At 35.2% G+C, this 21,601-nt stretch overlaps 1 protein-coding gene across 2 annotated transcripts in view; it reads left to right on the forward strand.

Moving 5' to 3' along the window:
• The window catches only part of FUT8 (fucosyltransferase 8), a 127,674-nt gene that overhangs the window by 34,150 nt on the left and 71,923 nt on the right, over positions 1 to 21,601 (forward strand). For both annotated transcript variants that reach the window (XM_082317402.1, XM_082317401.1), the window contains exon 3: positions 18,448 to 18,541. The gene's annotated coding sequence lies outside the window, so the exon portion shown is untranslated. The remainder of the gene's footprint in view (positions 1 to 18,447; positions 18,542 to 21,601) is intronic.

The following is a 21,601-nucleotide window of genomic DNA, read 5'->3' on the forward strand; positions in this document are numbered from 1 at the left end:
CTTGTAGTGAGGGGCCCAAAACTGAACACAGTGTTTGAGGTGTGATCTCACTGGTGCTGAGTATAATGCTTGCCATGGTTGCCTTCAATATCATACAGCAGCCATAATCACCACTGCCTCTAAAATTTTGGCCATTTTTAATGTACTAATTCTACATTTGTATCTTCAGCTACTTAACAGTTCACCTTGCAGCCTTTTGGTATCTGTAAGCCATGATGAATGGTATACTTGAGGATGATGACAAACCAATCCTGAAACAAACTGATCTAATTTGGAGAGATTCTCGTAGGAAAAATGTAATGGTACTTGTGTTCTCCTCGCCACACCCCCTTGTTTAATGTGAACAAAATAAATCTGTACTTTCTGTCAGTGGCCTTTGGTTGAGGTGTCAGATACCTGAAAGACTTACTCTGATTAGGAGAAGGAAAGGCATAGCTTAGGAAATGATTTTCTGAGCTTCTCTGGTGGTAAAAAGGCTACTTGGCGGGCAGAGATGGGAGACGTGATGTGTTAGAGGCAGTGCAACAAGACTATTGAGTATAACATCTACAGTAGGTGGAAAAGAGAAAGGATTGCCATTGGCTTTGCAGATGGAACTGAGACCTCATTTTATTGCTCAGGGGAAAAACACGTTACAGAATATTATAGAGGAATCCCAGTTCAGTTCTCAGTACCATACTCTCCTCTGCCAACAGGTTATCAATATACCCTTACCAAAGTCAGCATATTACTGGGAACATTTTTGTCACAAATACTATGTAAAATACCATGTGTGACAGTAACAGGAATATTAAATTCTGTGAAATCCATCCTTGTCTCAAGGCATTACCAGCTCCTTTTCAGCCAATCAAATGTATATTCAAGGGTCATGTTGCATCTTCTTATGCAGTAGTTGTATCACTCCTTTCTCTTCTTTAGACACTGTGTAGAATTTCACCTGTCAGGCTAAAGGTAGAATCCTTCAGAATGAGGAAAAATTCTAATGTTTCCACTAAGTCTTATTTTTAAAAGACCACTTTTTGCACCTTCCTGCCCAACCATGTTAATATTGATGATATTCCTTTTTTAACCATAGAAAAGTACTCCTTTCCCTTCTATGCCTAAGATTGGCTTAGGAAGGCAGAATTGCTATGTCTCTTTCCTCTTGATCGATCACATTTTAGAAATTCCATCGTCTTAAAATGTTCTTTTTCCTGCACATTACAGTTGCAGTGCTGTACAGGAGGTCATGTTTTTAGTGGCTCTTTATATGTGATGATAGCTATTTACTTTATATTTCACTTCAAATAGATGATCTGGTGACTGATAGTAGTCTGGGATTGCAAACTTCCATAGGGCAATCATTCCATTTTGCCCCATCGTCAAATGACTTTGATTTTGTTGTCAGTGGTGTTACGTGGCAGTTGTGTTTGGCATGAATGTAATCTGAAGGGTGCAAAATTGCCGATTGTCCTATATCTGTAACAGTGAATGATCTTATAACTCGGTGCTTTTTTCACAGACCCAAAAGCACCACTCAGCACTGTGCATCTGGTCAATGAATGCTTGCAGCAGTTGGTGATTTTTGTGCACCATCTGTATCACGCATCCTTTCTTCTTGATTATCTTGTCTTCATTTCAGCGTGATTTGGTAGTTGTTGAAGTCAAACAAATATGGAAAAATTATGTATGCTATTGTTATATGTGCATAACGCTCATCTGAGAAGAATTCATGTTTCTTCTGGAGGGTGGCAGAATGAAAACTAGTGTGGTGAGCCACAGGTATTTTAAAAAGGGAACACTAAAAAGCAATGAATGGAGTTGTGGGAAGTGGACTCTGAGTTTTCATAATTCCCTGAATGCTGTAATTAGCATCCCACAGAGCACTGTAAACCAATCCATTAATCATATCTTAGGCAGTGATAAAGAAGGCTCTGGAATGTCAACTGTATTGTGCACCTTTCTGTGGTTACAAGATTCTGTGAACAGGAGCCAGAATATTTACGAAAACAAGTGTCTGTATGCTGTGATGTGCCACTATTAGCAGCAGAATGACAACTGATGCTTTCTGGAATAAAACTGTTTCTAATGTAGCAGTACTATTAGAACAGGTTCTTAAGTTATTTTGCTCAAAATATTTTATGATGTTTGTATTTGTCTGTTACTAAACCATTCCTATATTAAATTAACATCCAGATTAAAGATGCTTACACTAATTTTGTCCCACTGGTTCCATTCACAAAATTCATCTAGTTGTTTTCAGTCTGCTGATCTCCATGTTTTCTTACCGTTTTATAATGTTTTTTTCCTGTTTTTCATGGGGTATTGCAGAAAACGAATTTGCATATACCTGGGATCTCTGTTTTTCAATTCATAATTGTTGCTATTAAGTAATAGATAATTCTTAAAATGTGTTATGATATGAAATGATTTGTGTGATGAACCTGAATTACTAATCTCTGTTGGAGGGGAAAAGTTAATTAATGCTGATACTTCTGAAGTATTGAACATTCATTCTACATCAGTGCTTCACAGTATATTTGAAATGGTACCTTTTTGAAAATGCTCCTGTTCTGAAGCATATGCTTTAAGTCAAAAGTAATGGCATTTACATGTGCTCTGAACATACTACAAAATCACTAAGTCGGAACTATTCAACCGATCCCTGGATTTTTCAGCCAGCAGCTTATATTCAGTTTTGGCTGTTCAGTACAATAGCAGTATTCCAAGGAATGTTGCTAGGGTGTGACCAGGGTGAAATGATCTCTGAGCTTGGGAGCATTTTACAGCAACGTATATTAGAGTGGATCATTATTTTGGTGCCTCACTAGAGCAGGGAGCATAGCACAAAGCAAGGTCAAGAAAAAGGAAAACTCAAGCTCTGTTCAGAAAATTAGTGGAATGCAGTTCATGCATTCTAATGGCTTCAAAGAGTATCTGAATAACATACACTCTCCACCACTCACTCTGCTTTTATTTCTTCTACGTGCCTTTTTGGAGCAATGATCTTTCAGGCTTGAACTCTGCAAATCCCTGAAATTTGGCAGTACTTGAGGGTTTTCCCCGTTTGCCTTATATCAAAGGATTGCTTATTGCCTGCATTTCATTTATTCCTCTGCATCAACTTTTTCATAATTTAGTAGCGGTTGTGAACATATCTGGACATGTAGTTGATAGCAGAGAGCATGAGATTTTTTCCCAGTGCATGCCAAATAAAATCAGTAGGTTCTATATGATTTGCTAAAATCTATGGATTTTCTCCAGCTCTGTATGTACTGAGACTCAAAACAGTCTGGAAAGAAGCATCGGGAGAATTAACTTAACTGATAATTTGGTACAGAAAATAATCAGAACTTCGTTGCAATTTAGTACTTCCGTACATGTATGCTTATTTCAAATCTCCCTTCCCTGTAGACACTCACTAAGTCATTGCCAGCTGTTAGTGTCTTGTATTTCAACAGGATCTTAATCTGTACTATTCTTTTGGTGACCTTAAAAGCGTGTTATGTGCCCATATGCACATAGCAAAGGGTTTGTTGGCTTTTCTTTTTTCATTTTTAATCTATATTCTTTTTAGCAGGCATAGTATAAGCAAAAGCTTTTTCCTATTCACCTACAGTATTTTTTCTGAAATGCAATTTGTTCTGTTACTCTGCTTAATGCTGTAACTTCTTTTGATTTTAGTCTAAGTCCTGGCCTGTTATGATGAGTAATCAAGTGTTTCTTTCATCTAGAAAGACTGTTGTGTTTATGAATTGATTATCTTTCTTCAGCAGCTAAATTGCTCAGTGTGACTGCTTGTTCAGGGTTCTTCAAGGCAAGAAGAATTTTGCCATTTTTTCCCCCCTGTTCCTCTGGACCAATTCATGAAGTCAAATTCTGGAGAGGGTTCTAGGATGTTCTGAGTGTGTGTGTTTGTTTGTTTGGTTTGGTTTTTTTTTTGTTGTTGTTGTTTTGTTTTTTTTTTTAATCTTTCCCCACCTGTCATTTAATTATACAAGATTAAGGAATGAACTATAAAAATACATTTTTCCTAAGCAAGCAGGGAAGACAAGTTGTTTTATAACAAGCTAAGAACCAGGTCATCACTAAAAATTTTGTTTTATTTTTTAATATCAAATACAAGAATTATTTTGGGATCATTTTGGTAGAACTGGTTGCAGTGCAAAGTGTTTGGGCAAACCTAATGTTTTGCTTTCTTTATTGTTGGAATAAGTTGATCTCCCCCCCCAACCCCCATTTTATTATTGGTAATGGTCTCCTGAACATTTTTGAATGGTCTTCATTTCTAAAATAATCAGATCTATGAATTTGGAAAGTATGTTTTGATAGTGTGTGATTGTAATGATTTATTGGGTTTTATGCCTTTTTATTTATAACCTAATGTTCAGCGGTTTTGGTCTATAATACACTTCTTTGTCAAGCAGAGAAAATCCGAGAGAGTGGGGCAGGAGAGAAGAGAAAGCATAACACTTAAAACAATAAAGTGCCCCAAACCAAAAAACCAAGCAAACTAACGAAAAAAACTAAGAAAAAAAGCTTATGCCAAACTGTTCTGAAAGCCTGTATTGCATGTGGGAAAGCTTCCTCAACAGAACTGTGAAATGATGGTCCACACTGCTCCCTGGTAATGTGCTGCTTTCACGTAAAGCTACTAGGATGTAGCTTTGTCTTAGTTGGCTATAGTTCTATACGAGGACCAATTCCTATTCATCTGTATATATAGAACTGGCTTTGTTGTGTAACTATTGCTTATAATGGTCTCTATACCAGAAAAATAGAAGGGGGTGTATTCAGTAGAAGCTTATTTTGAAAGAATTCCAAAGCTGGTCTTTGAGGCAAAAGATCTGTAAGTTTGGCTTCTGTGCCAAGCAAATCTGGAGAAACTGTGAAAAAAGAGTTATTGGATATGTGTTTAATTATGGTATATTGAAGAAGAGCCAATGTAGAGGTGACCTGATCAATAAACTATAATTAAATTGCCTGTTTTGGCAAGGCTCTTCAACAAGCACTTTAGAAAAATGAAAGTCTTCTGGGAAAAGAGAATCAGTCTTTTTGTGAATTTGTAACTCCATAAAGGAACAGAAAAATGGGAACATAGGGTTGTTTTTCATAATAGAAACAGTGTAATGCAAGGCTTCATCTTATCCTGGTCAAGGAACTGTGCTGGGTCATGTGTAGTTCATCATAAGAATAAGTTATCTGGAAAGCAGGGCCTCTTGAGTTTTTCTGAATAGGATATGTATAGGAAGCTTTAGCATTATATTTGGTTCTAAATAATCTTGACATAATATTTACATTTTAAGTGTCATTTTTTGTGCACTTCTCTAACATAGATTAGGAGTGAAGAAAGTTAGAAATGAGCACATATTGAGATTTGGGAAGAGGTCTTCTTGTGGTCAGGTAATGAATAAAAAAAAAAATCTGAATGGTACATGTAGCATTGCATGAAGATATGGCTATTTGTGTTACTCAGTACAGTATGTGGAAGTCTTTTGGAATACTATGTGAAAAGACTACAAAAATTATTTTACACTCTATAAACATAAAGCTGAATTTGGTAGTAAAGAAGCTTTTGCAATCCCCCTGCCTTTTTCTGTATTTGATGGATACTGTTTTATGTGCACTTAAATAGCAACCAGAAAATCTTTCAGTTTAGTTGAATAAACCTGGTTCAGGTTTAACAGATGTCAAAATAGGTTCATTTCTGATTCAGGGAAAACTAAGATTTTGGGTGAGTTTTTAGATGGAGTTAAATTCAATTCACTGCATTAAAGGTGTAATTCAAAACAATGGCCTTGAATGTTCCCATTTTCTTGGTTATGATCTTAATATGCATTGCTTAAGAAAAGAACTGTGAAGCACAATTTTGTCTGGCAGTTGTTGCTGTTTATTGCACATATAATTTCTTTTTGTGTATTGTAATACGAATATTCTAATAATATTTTTTAAAGCCTGTTCTGGCTTCTGGTAACATATAAATATTTTTATACTTATGCATAACTGAGTTTCTTTAAAAACTTATTATTATTTAGTAACCTGAAACAAATGAAAACATTCTTTTTGTTTGTAGGTCTGGTTGTCAGTACACCATTATTTTTGCTAGCATCAGGAATCCCTTTTGCAGTTTGGAAAATGTTAACAGATCATTAAAAGCAAATAAGGACAGTGGTTTTCTTTTTAAAAATATGAGAGTTGAATTTTTGATCACCCAATGCTATTTCAGACTTCTGTCTACTGTCATTGCTATAAAAAGCAAGGTATACTGGTATACTTAAAATATGTATTCCATTGCATGTGTGCTTTTAAAAGTTTAACTTCTTGTGTATAACTGAAATAAATAAAGATTCCCAAACTCAGGGTTTTTTGCGTTTATAAGAACTGGATCTGAAATCTTTTATTTCTCTCTGGAGCCACCTATGCAAATCACAGTGAGATAAAATCAGTGTATGTAATTTCTCTTCCATCCATTGTTGAACAGAGAGTTTTTCTTAGAGAAATCTTATGAAATCTATTAATAAATATTTAGACCATTTATAAATGGTTCTGTATAAAAGTATGAAGTACTGTTTCTTGTATATGTCATTTAAAGGACTTTTCTGTAATGTTACATGTATTTCTGTGAAATAACCAGTGACAGTTTGCAATCATAAATTATATGCCCATCACTCCCTTTTTTCCAAAGGAAAACAAAAATACTCTGCCAAATATCTGCTTTTGAAAGTAAGTTTCTGAAAATCATTAGCTAATAAAAATACCCTGGGCTACTACAGTAGTAGAATGTCGTGATATTGCATGGATTTTTTTGGACATGCCTGGTTACATTCTCTTCACTCTCTTTCCCTCAGTGTTGCTGTCTTCGATTTGAAGTGTATTTAGTAAATAGATAACAAAATTCACCTGGCTGTCATATTCAGGTAGCTTCTTTTTGGTTTTGTTTATTTAAGAAAGCTTACATCAGTTTTGACCTCCTGATACATGGACACTGATGTCCATCATCGCTTATGCTTCTGAAGACTGATGATCACAGTGTGAAGTAGAATATCTTGCCACCAGTCCTGTAAATATCTTAAACTGCTAAAGCATTGCACTGACCATAGTAAAAGACATAACATTCACTTGTGTTGAGCAAATACTGTGGTAGTGAAAGGTAAGATAGCAACGACAGAAGTGATTAGTAGTGCCACTCTAGGTAAAAATAAAAAAGCATAACATTCTCCTTTAACCTAGGTATTATAGTTTAATGAAGGAATTTAGCACTTTTTTATTTTGTTCTGAATTTAAAAAGAAGAAATGTTACCACAAAACTATGACACATTTCTTGAAAGAAATTCGGTGTGAGTGTTCCTTTTGCCGTACAAGACATTTAACTATATAAGGGAAAGGCTAAGATTCTACTCCAAATATATGCAGTGGCAGCTACTAACAGTCTTCAAGTCATTTATGTGGTACTAATGAACACCTGAAAAGGTGGCTTAAGAAGCCATAAAACTGTTTTTGAGAGGAACTAATTATCGTAGCATTTTCAGCCTCAGGTGTAATTGTTATTTCTCAGCATCTCAAAAACTGGATTCAATCTACAAATGTGTTCAAATTAGTATTTCATTCCATTTCAAGTTGATGCCTTTATGAAAAATCTGAAAACAGCAGATGTATGTGGTCCAAGTTTATTCAAGTTTGAATAAACTATGAGCAGAAGAGGCAGAGTTAGAATTGCATCTGAGATACTGTAATGATATGCTTAGATATTTTGATTCTGATGTCTTTACAAGTTTATGTTTACAAGTTAGGCAGGTTGAGAACAAGAAGACTGTAAAATACAATTCAGTCAGAATTTTGGTGGCTTTTTGATTCAGTCTTTATCATAGCATATGTATCTGTAGAAGGCAAAACCCATTGGAGAACTGGTATATCTGAAAAGTTCAGTTGAGCATAAGGAATCCTTTCTGAGGAAAGAACTCCAGTGCTTGTTATGTTGGTAGTACTGTGTTAAAACTGTGGTGATGGATGGAGAGTGGGGAGATAATCAGTTACCACTTCATCAATGTTATTTGTCTAATTTTCAGTTTCTGTTTCTCCATGTACTGCACTTCTGGGATATTTGGATAGCATTTAAAATTTTTAGAATCTAAAGCATATAGTTTTCCCTGAACTTTGAAAACAAGTTTTAGTATCTTAATCTACTTTTTTCCCCCCAGACAGACTTGAAATGTAATGCTTTATGATTACTTAAATTTTAAATGAAGCATGTGGGTTTTGATGTTTTGTCAATCTCAATCTTTTCCTCTATATAATGTGATTAGAAATAGGCCAGGCACTATTGCACTGAGAATGCGGTGCTGGTATTCTGTGTTTTTTTTCCTCCCCCGATAAGTGAATTTAGTAAATAGTTTATTTATTTGACATCACTTACACAAATGCATGTAAATAAAAAAGGAAAAATGACTAGTTCTCCTCCAAATTGATGACTGAATATTATTCTGAAAAGATTAGAAATAACTCAGACCAGTTTTGGAAAATTAAAATGTGTGAAATCATGTAGGTAGTCAGGGGTTCTGTTTTGTTTGTTTCTGAGGATTCTTGTATATAGATTGCGGCTGACACTTTGCGTATGTGTGGATGCTTCTGTGAATGCTGGTTGCAGGATCAGGATATAAGTTGGGGTGCAAAGCAGGAACAGTAAGTGCTTTGAATACAGAAAGACTGAATTATACCAGCAGCAGCGTGTGACACCCTGTGAGCCCAGTTTTATTTATTACACTGTTTTGAAAAGTGCAGTCTGTCTATGCTTTAAATAGTGAATGTACACATGAAATGATGTGATTTGTAAATTAAAACGTGAACACCAAGAGTGTTCACATGCGGAGATTTCATTAGGATATAAAAATCACAGAAAAATAAGTTTACCTCTTGTAAGTCAGGAAGCCAGCTAATCCATCCTTCCTGCTTAAACATGGCATCAATTTGTATGTATGCTTATTTTATTATGATGGACAGAAGTATTTGATCCATCTGCAAGGGACTGCATGTCTGCAGAAAGGACATTTGAAAGCTGACCATAGGAACTGTTTAGGAAGAAATAGCGATGTTTCAAACATTCAGTATTTTTTCTGTAGTACTTAATGTTCTTAGGTTGCTTCTGTGTTTAAAAGGATATAATTTTTTGGTTGGAAACAAGCAATTACAAATTTTCTTTGATCTTGTTTTCTGAATAGCCTGCTTTTTGGAGCCCTTAACTATGTCCTAATAATGCCCTATTACTTCATAGAAGAGCATAGTAATTACTGCATTTACAAAACTAATTGTTGGGATTTTTCAATCAATTTGCTATGAGGAATGGCTAGCTCTATGATTAGAACAAAGTTATCAGACAAAATACGTCTTGTAGTAGTTTGTTTCCTGTAAGCCCTGATACTTATAAATAAGCCATTTTATAAACTACAGGTAAAAAGTTATGTTTTGTGTTTTATTTTACCATCCAAACAACTTTCGTAACATTTCTTCCTTAGAAATACTTGGGCTCTATGACATCCCCTCATCTTTCTCTGGTTTCATATGACTGGTCACACATCGTGGCTTCTTTCTATGGCTTGCTACTGCTTTTCATAAAAAGAAGATTGTAAGAGAAAGTGGTTACTTAAGAGTAAAATTTATTTTCTCTAACTTTGAATCTCTATTAGCACTGACACAGTAAGACTTCGTTTTGCAAAAGGTGTCCCTAAATTCTCCAGCAGTGTGGGTTTGTTGTATATCTGCAGAATTCCACTCATGCTGCCTACTTCCAAATGTGTATACATGGACTATCTATCATTCCAGCCAACTCCCTTATAACTGCTTTTGAAATTGTGACAACAAAAATAGTCTCCCTAACTGTGGCGCTTCAGAAGTTCATGATCATTATATTTGGTATCTTGAAGACTCTTAAGAACTGTATCAAAGCTCTGTCAGAATGGGCTGAATTCTATGGCAGTGTTGATTTGCTGTATTTTGTTGCAATTTCCTTCACTTTTGTTCTTCACTTATCTGAATACATTTTCAGCAATGACCATGGCTACGTAAGATCCAGACAGAAACCATCAGTTGTAAAATTAATTTGATCTGAGCTTTTGTCTGAAAAGCTTTCCTGTCCTTCTCAGATGGCAGTAGCAGTTATCTGTGGAAGAAGTGGAAGCAAGCAGCCATGATCCTTCTGGCTTACTTTCTGAGCTTCCAGAACCTGGGTCGTTCTAAGACAGATGCAGTATAATATCCACGGATGGATTTTTCTAGCAAGAATATTTAGGTCTATTTTTCGACATATCCAATATTTTAAACTCAAACACATTTTAATTACAGTAAATTTCACAATTTAATAGTGCCTTCTGCAAATCCAAATATGTGACATCAAGCGGGTCTCCCTTAATTTCATGCTAATTTGATTGTTCATAAAACTTAGTCACCTTTTGAGGCATGACTTCCCCCACAAAAACCGTGTTGATTATTTCCCAGTATCTGGTGTTTATCCACGTGCCTACTATTTCTGATATGTATTGTAGTTTCCTCCTATTCACCTGATATAGAAGTCATATTTACTGATCTGTTGTTTCGCAGGTCCTCAGAGCCTTTTTTGAAAAACTGATGGTCATATTCTATTCCCTTGTTATGGAATCTTAAGTGATAAGACACTGTGAAACTCTTAATTTTGTGTTACTTACTTGAGTTCCATTAGAATAGATGTGTGGACACAGTTTTCACAGTTTGGTCCTGATGATTTGTTATTCGTCATTTTACTGACATTTCAAGCTGCAAAAATTCTTTTGTCGTCTTCTTTGTGAAGAAAGATTTCAATGTAGGGATCAAGTGCCTTCCTAATAACTGCTAATGCATGTACTTCATTTAGCTTTCCTGCTGTGGTCCTGTATTTGAATTGTGCTGTTACAACTCAAACATCATTTGGCTCTACAGAATCTCTGTCAAGTCTTTTAGTTCTGTTGTGCTTTTAAAAAGTTTTGCTATAGCTTTTATGCATGTAAGTATTTGCTTCTCAAAAATTCTCTAGCCTACCAATTTAGTATCTTCTAGTTAAGCTTCATCACCGTCTCTCTGCTTGGTTTTTATGTGTCACAGGTACCAAAAAACAGGTCATTATAATCTTTATAAAGCAGCTTAAGTTGTACTCCAAAGTCTTCTTTTCTACTACTTCCTGTGCTGTGTCTGGGAGTGGGTGTGGACTTGGAAGTCACCAGCTCCTTCCCAGCGTTTTCTAAAAGACTGTCTAGTTTTGTTATGAAATCCTCTTGTCTTTGCACTCAGCAGTCATGGCACCATAGGGCCTTCACTAGCGTTAAACAGCTTGTTATCTTATATGGGTGATGTTTTAATGCCTCACTGTTATAACCTGCCTTCTTCTATCCTTTAGAATCCCTGTCATCAAAAAGTTAATCTCCATGTAAGAATGATGTTGGTATCATCTACTGTCAGATTTATGGGACCATTTCTGTCTCAAAATTTTCTTTATTGTCATTGCCCCTTGATGTATGAGCCCAGACATGGAGTTGCTCAAGGTCTTTAAAAGTCTGTTCAGTGTACTTCTCTGTCTAAAATATTCTGATTTTAGCAAAACCAACTTCAAAAAACAGTACTTCCCTTCTGAACACCTCAAGGTAGATGATTATCTGTGTAATGTTTGGGCCATTAGGGGGAAGCCTCTGCCCTCCACTTAGCTTCTGCTGCCATTTGTTTTAATTGTAAGCTTGTAATTTTCAAATGGGGGTAGTACACTGATTTTACTGTTTTCTTGATTCATTGTTGCTTTTTGATTTTGTGAATAACTTCAGGAGTAGGGATTTAGATCCTTTATCTTCCTCCCTTCCTGTGGAGCTGAAGTCTAATGCCATCCAGACTCCCCTTACCTTTCAAGGTTGTTCTGTCCTGAGACTCACTTTGCTGAAACAAGAATCCGTCAGACTGGCACTAGATTTATTATCTGTGGCTGGGCCTTAGCCAGTCTCTTCAGCAAAGGAGTTCCCCGAGTGGGTGACTCCCGCGGGATGTTGCTCAGAACCATGGAGAGCTCTTTCAGATACCAGCGTGGGGAGTAATGGGCATCTTTTATTTTTTTCTTGATATGGTTGCTGAAATTAGGCTGAACTATTCAGAAATAAAGGAAGTTGAGGGGAAGTTGAAGTTGTAGGGAAAAAAACCTACACTGTAAGTAGGTATACAAGAGAGTAGATGTAAGAAGCGTAACTTGCAAGTTCAAGGAATTGTCAGATACTACTGGAGGACTGCCAAACATAGGGGCAGCTGGCTGTAGTATAGTCACATCCTTATTACAAAGTGTTCACCACAAAGAAAAATACTGCTTTTCTCCCAAATAATGAGTCTATATGCAATGCTTCTATGAATTTAATGGCTTTCTTTGTGGATAGTATTGTAAGCTTGCCTAGGAAACAGTAAGAAAGACACATGATTGTAGGTTTTTCCTAATGCTTGACCTTTTTAAAAAGGATATTTCAAACCCTGCATCATGTTCCTTATTACCGGTCTGAAATACTTGAATGGGATTTCACTAGAATTACATGTGAGAAAATATGCAAATTTAGCTTTTAAGTCCTTTTTTAAAATATGGTATTCATATGGTTTTAATAATTATAGACTTTATATGACAAATTAATTGGTCTTATTTTTAGAATGTTTAGTTTATAAAGTAAAATATTCTTTGTTAAAAAAATTCAAACAACTTTGGCTTCTATTGATAAAGTTATATATGTGTACACACACACACACACACACACACAACCCCCATCTTGCATATTAAAGAAAATAGCTCACTAGTTAAGGCTGATAGTTTCTAACATTCACCATGGTTTGACAGCAAATTTATGAATTAGTGATAGTTATGTTATAAATAAAAAAGGAAATGCTGATTAACAGTGTAATCTTAATACTTGACATAAAAGGAGTTAAACTAAAAGCGAATACCTTCAAAGGTGTGTTAAAGTCAGTAAGTTTTAAACTCATCTGTCATTTTCCCTTACTAACATGTCACACCAATTTTGAGAGAAAAATCCATCGGCAGCTTTATGTGAGGTTTTGACTTGCAACTTTCACAGTCCTGTTTTATTCATAGCCTTACTATTGTACAAAGTACTTTGAATTTTTCAGTTCCTTCATTTTAAATAAAAGAACAGATCTTAGATCAGCAGTGCACTTGAGCCATGGTGATGGTGGAGATCAGATGCAGGAAGTAATCAAGTTTTGGTGGCATGGAGCTCTATGAAAGCTGTAAACCAGTATAAATTAGACAGCATGAACCTATATGCTAATGTGCATAAATTGCTTCCCATACTTGAATTAGCTCGTTAGTTATAGATCAGATCTCTTTATTGTGCTTTGTAGTGTATAAAGTGCAGTGTCCTAAAGTAAATGTTTTTTATCTATGAAAATAGAATAGTGTTTAAAAGAAAATTGGAGTGCCAAGGGGAATTTTTAGAGGTTAAGATACATATCTTGTGGCACAGTGGAATTAAAATTAAGGAAAATTCTTTTTTATCATATGGCAGTATTAGTATTTACAATCTTCAATAAAATTTTTCTTGTTCTAATAAAAGTACTGCAGAAAACACAGTTCAATTTAAATTTAAAAAAGGTGATACAAAGCAAGCCTGATTATGTAGATAATGATCACTTCAGACATTCTTTCCCTGATGTGGCCCACTCAAAATTGTATTCTGGCACCTCTGTTTCTGGGTTGTCAAATCACCCAGTCTCCAAGCCTCCCATGTGTAACAAGGAAGGCTTTTAGCTCAATTCTGTGACTCTTTTTTTCCAGCTTCTGAATACTGTATAGCCTTGACTATGCTTTGAGTTTGCAAAACCTCCTGGTTGCAACTGGCACTCCAGTTTTCTTAAGGCTGCCAAGTGTCATACATTTTTGCATAACTATTACAAACTCAGCAGCTCTCTCATCTGCCTGTTTTTCATCTTGATTTATAAACATCCAGCTGAGTTGTGAACAGGCTAATGTTAAGTTTCTTGATGATTAGATTTTGCATGTTGCTTTGATGCCAGCCAAAAGAAGAAAGATCTTACCTCTGATCTTGCTTCTGATGTTTGCAGCCATTAAGGAATGACATGGGGAAGCTGGTGGAAGAGAAGATTTAGTGGAGAGCTTCAGCACCAACAAGAATGAAAAGATCAAATATTAGCTAAAGGCGGTTCATCTTTTTTGTCCCACTCTGTTCCTTCCCCAAGGTATCCAGGTTATGCTGCTGCTAAGAAGCTGCACTTCCCCCAAGCAGAAGAGGCAGCTGTACTTTGGTCCTAGAAAAGCACTGAAACAGAAAGCAAAACATTTGTATGTCTGATTCTGATAAATTTGGATTTCAATGCAAAACTATGGAACAAAGTAGCATCTTGGGGGGTGGGGGAGGAACAGCTCATTACTTTGTGAATTTCTTGGCTGTGGAACCACATGCAGTATGAAAGATGTTACCTTACTGTTGTGTATTCTAAGCAATGTTAGAAAAGTAGCAGTTTTCTTCTTTAAGCTTCTAATGAGAGGTTCAGCTTGATTTAAAGAGAAATGTCTGATGAAATTTGGAGAGCATTAGCTTATTTTTAAAATCAGTCTTTTTGTGGCTTTTGGAGGAAAAAAATCAAAAGTTTGGCCATTGTGGCTAAAAGGTTGTTTGAATACATTTTAACTAGGTCATGCTAGAGTGCCTTGGGGTCCATTCTTTTAGAGAAGTGATGGCAAATCTGTAGCTTACATGCAGTTTAAATGCAGCTCACATTTTAGAGTCACATCCTGTGACCAGTAGTGGGTCATGCTGACACAGGGGCTGTTGATTAATAGAAATCCCCAGCTACTGGAAGAATTCAGCCAGCAGCAGTGAAGTTCAGCAGGGAGTTCCACCAACTCATGTACAGGGAAGCTTCTGAGCACTCTATCTTTTCAGGTTATGTGCCATACTATGTGGCTATTGACCATGTTAAGATTTTGGTATGCAGCTTGATGGGCTAAGAAGATTGGCCTTCTTTATTCTGGAGGTTTACTCTATCTCCAGAAGTATTTCACAGAATTAGGGGTATTCAGTTCTGTGCTCTATTAAGAACATAATAAGTTCTAAGTTCTGTTAAGAAAGGGATGGGCCATTTCTGTTCATCAACTCTCATCTGACTAACACAGGGCAGAAAACCCAATTAATAGAATCATAGAATAACGGACTGGAAAGGACCTCAAGGATCATCTCGTCCAACCTTTCTAGGCAAGAATTTGCACAGTCTAGATGAGATGGCCCAGCACCATGTCCAGCTGAGTCTTAAACGTGTTCAGCGTAGCAGAGTCAACCACTTCCCTAGGGAGATTATTCCAATGATCGACTGTTCTCATTTCTTTTCAACCTCTTGATTGAACTACTATATATTTTTGTAAGCATTTTTGGTGCTTCAATTTAAAGGGAATGAGCAACCAAGAATCCGCTACCTCATTAAATCATCTGTTTCAATGGCTGGTTCCTTTAGCTGTTATACACATACAGGTTTAGGAACTTCTTTCCCCTTCCACATGAGCTGAATTTATCTAGGTTTAAACTCCTAATCCCCAGATTTTGTTATGAATTTGTTTGCAAGTGTAAGATGTAATTCCATGTCAGAAGTCCTTTCTTTTTTAACATAAGTTATGTCCTGCTAGCTTCCATAGTCTGTTCTTCTACTATATTGCTTCCACAGATTCTCACTCTTCCTATTTTCTTTTGTAAAGAGGTTTCTGCAAGGGCTATCAGTGTATTATTAACTTATTACTCTGGAGGAAGTTCATGCTTAATGTTAGAGCTGATGTTTGTTTTTTTTATTATTCATTCTTGACTGTGGCTGTATTAGATTAGGGTTGTGTGGAGTCAATACAGTAAGTAAACAAGAATAAGTAAACCTTCTCTCTTATATAATTGTCCTGTTCATTTGCTAAAAGAATTTTTATCTTACAAAGACATTTGGTTAGTTCAGATAAGACAAAACTTGTTACTTTGCCGTGTTTCTGGTTAATGTATGATCTTAATAGTTAAAAGGGACTGTAAAACTGAAGACTGCTTTATCCATTGCTTATTAAAATGAGTCCATATATATAATTTCCGTGGAGGAGTGTATTGTTTCTGCAATTGACTCTTTTATCTTTCTAAAAGGAAAACCAGCAATTACTTTTTGTCTAAGTGTTTGTCAGAGAATCTTGCATATATTTGACAAGTAAGCTGCTCTTTTCCTTTCAAGGTACAATTCCCTCTTTTGTTTAAAATTGCATCAATTGTAAACAAAATTAGAAATTACTGTATCTTTTTTCAAGCTTTCAAATGTAGTATGGTACAAAAACTGTAAGCACTTATATTTATTACTGTATCTGAAACAAAGGAACGCTTAATATTTTCAAACAGTATTTGCTTTTATTGTTGATGTAAGTCTTATCTAGTTTAAAAAAGTTCTTACTTCTGATTTGTTCTTAACTCCTGTCAAACTGTTTCAAGGTCAGTGTTCTGTGTATACCGTCGGCTTAAAAAACCCAAGTGCTGTGGGTATGGATCTCTCTGAACCACTGCCATTGTGATAACTGAACCAGTAGGTGTTCATATAGCATAATTTTGAGAATGTTTAGTCTGTGATATTAAAATTTCTTAAATTGTTGTTTGTTGTTTTTTTTTTTCTTTTTTCCCCTGATCTCTGACCAGAAGCTATGCAGTTGAAGTAAGATTAGTAATAATACTCAGCTTTGTTCTCCATTGCTTTTTGTTTTTGTTTTTGGGTGTTTGTTGTTTGTTGGTTTGTTTTTGTTTTTTTTTTTTAATAGAAATAAATTTAATAACTACAGGGGCATGGGACCCTGAGTTGGCCATAATTTTGATGTGATTCACCATAGGCTTTCTCCTTATAATTATTTCCTGAAAGGAGACCAAATGTTTTTTAATTAAAAAAAGTGCCAAGTTTTATTAGAATAACGTGATAATTAACATTTTAAGTATTGCAAACTCAGTGAATAGGGAAGACAGAAGAAAAGTAAAATTTTTTTTTAACAACTTTTTCCCTGCCCACATTGTCATTGTGAGTATACCGTTGCTTCCACTTGGTTGAAGTTAATTCAGTGACTTTAAACGGTGAATGGCACAGTGCCCTCTGATTTGCAGAAAGTTTTTCCTATTGTATGTAAGGTCAGGTAGTCTGCTGCCTGCTCCTTACTGCAATTTCTTTGCTTGGGCTGCAAGCTCCTGTTCTGGAATTTTCTTGACTTCCATACTGTACAGTTTCTTGAACCTTCTGGACCTGAACATAGTCAGGATATCTCCAAGGAATTGTCTGTCTTTCTCTGGGAAGCCCTACCTGACCCAGTCAGCTTAAAGAAGCATTAAAATGATTGTGAACAAGCAAGCAGAATGCTTCCTGCCCCCCTAATACTGTCTATGAAAAAGAATGGAGGGCACTTCTAAAAAGTATGAAGCTATATACATCTAAAGGTATTACTTGAATTCACAAAAGGCAGGGCTTGGAACAATATGTGTGTTGTCTCTAATAAATACTAAAATGAACAAAGAGGAACTTTATTATGAGAGCGGAATTATGTTTTTAGGTTAAGTAGTTATGAAGAGAGCTTATGTTTTTTGCAAGATAGCAGGAATTTTCTTGAAATTTTGGGAATTGTATTCTTCTTCTATGGAATTCTTTTAAAGAGCTATTCAATTTATTTGATTAAAAGAAAATTAATTTTCTTTGCAAGGTTTCCTTAACATATTTATACTTTCTATAAACCATAATGTACATGAAAATATGCATGAAGACTCTTGTATTCATTTTATAAAAAATCGGTTTAAAAATAAATATTCCACCCTTGATTTTTTTTTTCCAATTTCAAAGTTTTGAGTGGTATTTTGAACAGGGAGTAATGCTTAGAAATGGGGAAACAATTATTTGACAGAACTGCTAAATGGCTGAATTACTTTAATTGATTATGCAGATTTATATCTTGCATTCAAAATTTATAACATCTTTCAGCTGCAAATTTGATAGTATCTGTAAATATTAATGAATTCAACTTCAAACATTATTTTGGGGTTGGCAAATACTAACAAGGGAAACTGGGGCCTGGTGAGACTGGCTTGAACAAGTTACTGACTAAATCAATACAGACCCTAAAATATTCTTTGATTTAATTCTTTAATTGCTAGATCACAGGCTAAATCTAGGTGTAATGAAAGGTATCACTTTCTAATCTAGGTATCGTGAACGATGGTAGTTAAAAATGTTCTGATTAAGTAATTGATCTTTGTGGAAAATCCATAATTAGTTAAATAAAAAGTAGAAAATGTAATATTTTAAGATGAAGAACTAGGTTCTGTCTCAACGTTATGATACAAGGACAAATCAAAAGGAAGATGTTCTTATGGAATGTGAAACACTTTTGTTTGGATATGAAACTAAAGGGACCGTCTTTTTTCTTTTAAACAGTTACTGATTTCACTGACTGCTGGACTAGTGGAATTACTTGTTAACCTCCAAGCCCATGACACAGTTGTGTTTATTTCCTGCTGTCATGGAGAAGGTAAGGTGTTCTTCAGATGTGTTGTGAGGTAATGATTTTATACATTGATATATGTAAATATTGATATACAGGATATAGATCCTACCCTAGCTTTCTCTTCTGGCTGAACAATCCCAACTCTCTCTACCACTTCTCACATGGCACATTCTCCAGTCCCATAATCATCTTTGTCACCCTTTGCTGGACTTGCACTAGTATGACTGTGTGATGTACTAAAACCAAAGAACTTCATCTAATGCGTTGTGTTGTATAAAATAAGCTATCATGGGAACTTTTAATAGTGAACTATTTATTTGATCATGAAAAACAAATAGCTAGCAATTATCTTGTAGCCTTATTTTTCTAGATATCCTTTTGGGTCAATCTTCTCTCTCTTTTACTTTTTGCTTTATAAAATATTTTGAACCAAATATTTGTATTTGCTATGAACGGGGTTTTTTTTGAAGGAGGAAACATTTGCAGTAACATCTCCTGATTGAATGACATGAAACTTCATAAGCTTTTTCTTTATGGAGGATATTTAGACCCGTGGTAGATAAAAATCCAGAAAGTTTTTAAGATTTTGTTTGTTTGTTTGTTTGTTTGGTTTGTTTTGTTTTAAGCTTACAATAACAGTGATGAGTAGTAGAATCTCAGAAATAATACCAGGATCCTTTAAGGTTCATTTTTCCTCTGCTTTGAATTTCTTGTCTGTGTTATAATATGTATTCTGCTAATGCTTCTACATGAATCTTAAGACGACTCTTCTCAAGTTGATGATCTTGCTTTTAGACTCTAGCTTTAATTCCTCAACTCCTGATAATTTACCTTCTTCATAAGCTCTGTAAGTCTGAAGAGTCATCAGGCTTCCACACTCAGTGGCAGAATCTCTTCAACCAAATTTCAGGAAGGATGAGTGACATGGCATCTTTCTCCTAAGTTTGTTCTTGTTGTTTATGATTTTGTTTTCTAACTAAATGAAATGAGTGGGCCTGTAGCTTTCACATAGTTAAGGAATTCCCTAAGTACCATTTCTTTCTGTCAGGGAGTTTTCTGTGGTGAAGATCCAAAATTATAGTATTCGAAGACTTGAGTATTGAATAAATCTGCACTTGCAATGAAATTGAAAAGGGTCGTGAATTCCATTAAAAAATATTTAATTAGAGAATAATCTGCTGATTGTATCAGATGAGCAGATAATATTTATTTATGTAAAATTATAAATGAGTATATGAAGAGAAAATCACCCAAATTGCTCAGAGCAATCCATACAGATATAAAATTAGGCTTTTGCAGAAACAGTAGTAAAGATGAAGGTATGGATGTAGGAGTAAATAGTAAGCAAGTCTCATAATTATGTTTACTTATGTCCTGTGATCCATGTGAATAGAAGTTAGGAAGAAAAAAGAAGTAAATTTGCACAATAATTAAGTATACATATGGACTGCTACAAAATTTATGTCATTGTTCCAGAAAGGGCAGGGAATGGATAGTTTATGTGGATAGAAAAATGAAATTATATAACTGAAACAGTGAAGTTGAATAGAAAACTAAAGGAACTTAATTTTGGATACTTTTCTGTTGGTTGGGTTTCTGTTCTCTGGTTGAAGAAAATAATATATATATAATTTGTATATTAATAAAGGTAATTAAAAAGTAATGGATGAATGAAATGCTTTCTAAATTGTTTCCAGTCAATACTCTAGAAAGTTTGGAACTAAATTGGATAAAGTCTCTTGGGATTAGTATAGATGAATGCTAGAATTAGAAATAATTACCAGTCCTGGCTTGATCACAGTAGTATGCAAAGCATGGGGACACATTTTGAAAGAAATGGCAATTAACAAAGTAGAGCTAGATGAAAATGGAAAATGAGATAAATGCAACACAGGTTTGCCAAAGATTGTTTGATCTGGTGTATTCTGGGTTTACTTATTAACTATTTCAATGATGGAAAGTAGATTTCCTAATGAAACATAGTTTGGGAGAAACTGCGTATCTGAACTTCCTTTCAGCCTTTTCTTGGCACATAGAAGATTATATATTGAGTTAGAGAAAATGTGGATGAAAAGTAAAATTCATTGGAAAAGGAAGTAGCTGACGGGATGACGTGACAGTGACTTGTGCTGCAAGGAAGAGTATTAGACTGGAGGAGAGAGGCTATTAGTGCAGTGGATTACATCTGTTATTCATCTTGGGTGTTTTCAGTAGCGACAATGTTACAAAAAGATAATAGATGTTAATGAAATTTAGGTCACAAAGTAGAGGAGTGTTATGATGGGGGTCAGAAAAATATGCAAGAATTTTTTCCTTGGGATACTGGAGTGGTAGAATGGGATAAAGTATAATGACACAAAGTTAAAAGGATTAAAAATAAGAATTTCTTCATATAAGATGGAAGCTTATCAATTTGAAGAGGTATAGGTGCAAAAAGATTTGAAGGTATTATGTCCTTGCAAAATGGTTGCTGACTGCCAGAATAATTTGGCCATGAAAAAGACAAATCCAGTCCTAGGATATATCACAGAAAGTAAGTCCAAGAGAAAAAAAGCAAGTATTTCTTTCATACAAGACACTGGCAACATCTTATGTGTTATGTATACAATTCTGATTCCTGATGTTCTGAAAAGACTTAATTGGAATGGGAGCTGGTACAGGATGTGGAGAATTTGTAAGCCTCTTGCAATGAAGTGCTTGTAAACTAGCATATAAGACTCAGACTAGCGTATAAGTCTGAAAAGGGATATGGCTGCTTTCTGTAGATACACCACTGTGTACAGAATAGGGCAGTAACTGAGCTCTCTAAACTGAGTTTATACTAGTGCAAGGAAACACAAGGATAAATGAGCAAACTATAAACTTAGTCTGGAAATCAAAAAAAGGGTTTTAAGCATTGGAAGAGTGAGTTTTTAAACAGCATTCCAACAACGGGGAAAGGAAATAAATTTTTTTTTTAGATGGAACTTAAAGAGGTTTCTATGATGTGGTTACCTGAAATACGAGGGCATAGGATTTGACTGAAGAAGTCTTGCCCATATGACCTAGTTCAGATTATGAAAATGGTGTTTCATTAATCAAATG

This window comes from Platalea leucorodia (assembly GCF_965183815.1).
Source record: "Platalea leucorodia genome assembly, chromosome: 7".
In the NCBI taxonomy this organism is placed as follows: Eukaryota; Metazoa; Chordata; class Aves; order Pelecaniformes; family Threskiornithidae; genus Platalea; species Platalea leucorodia.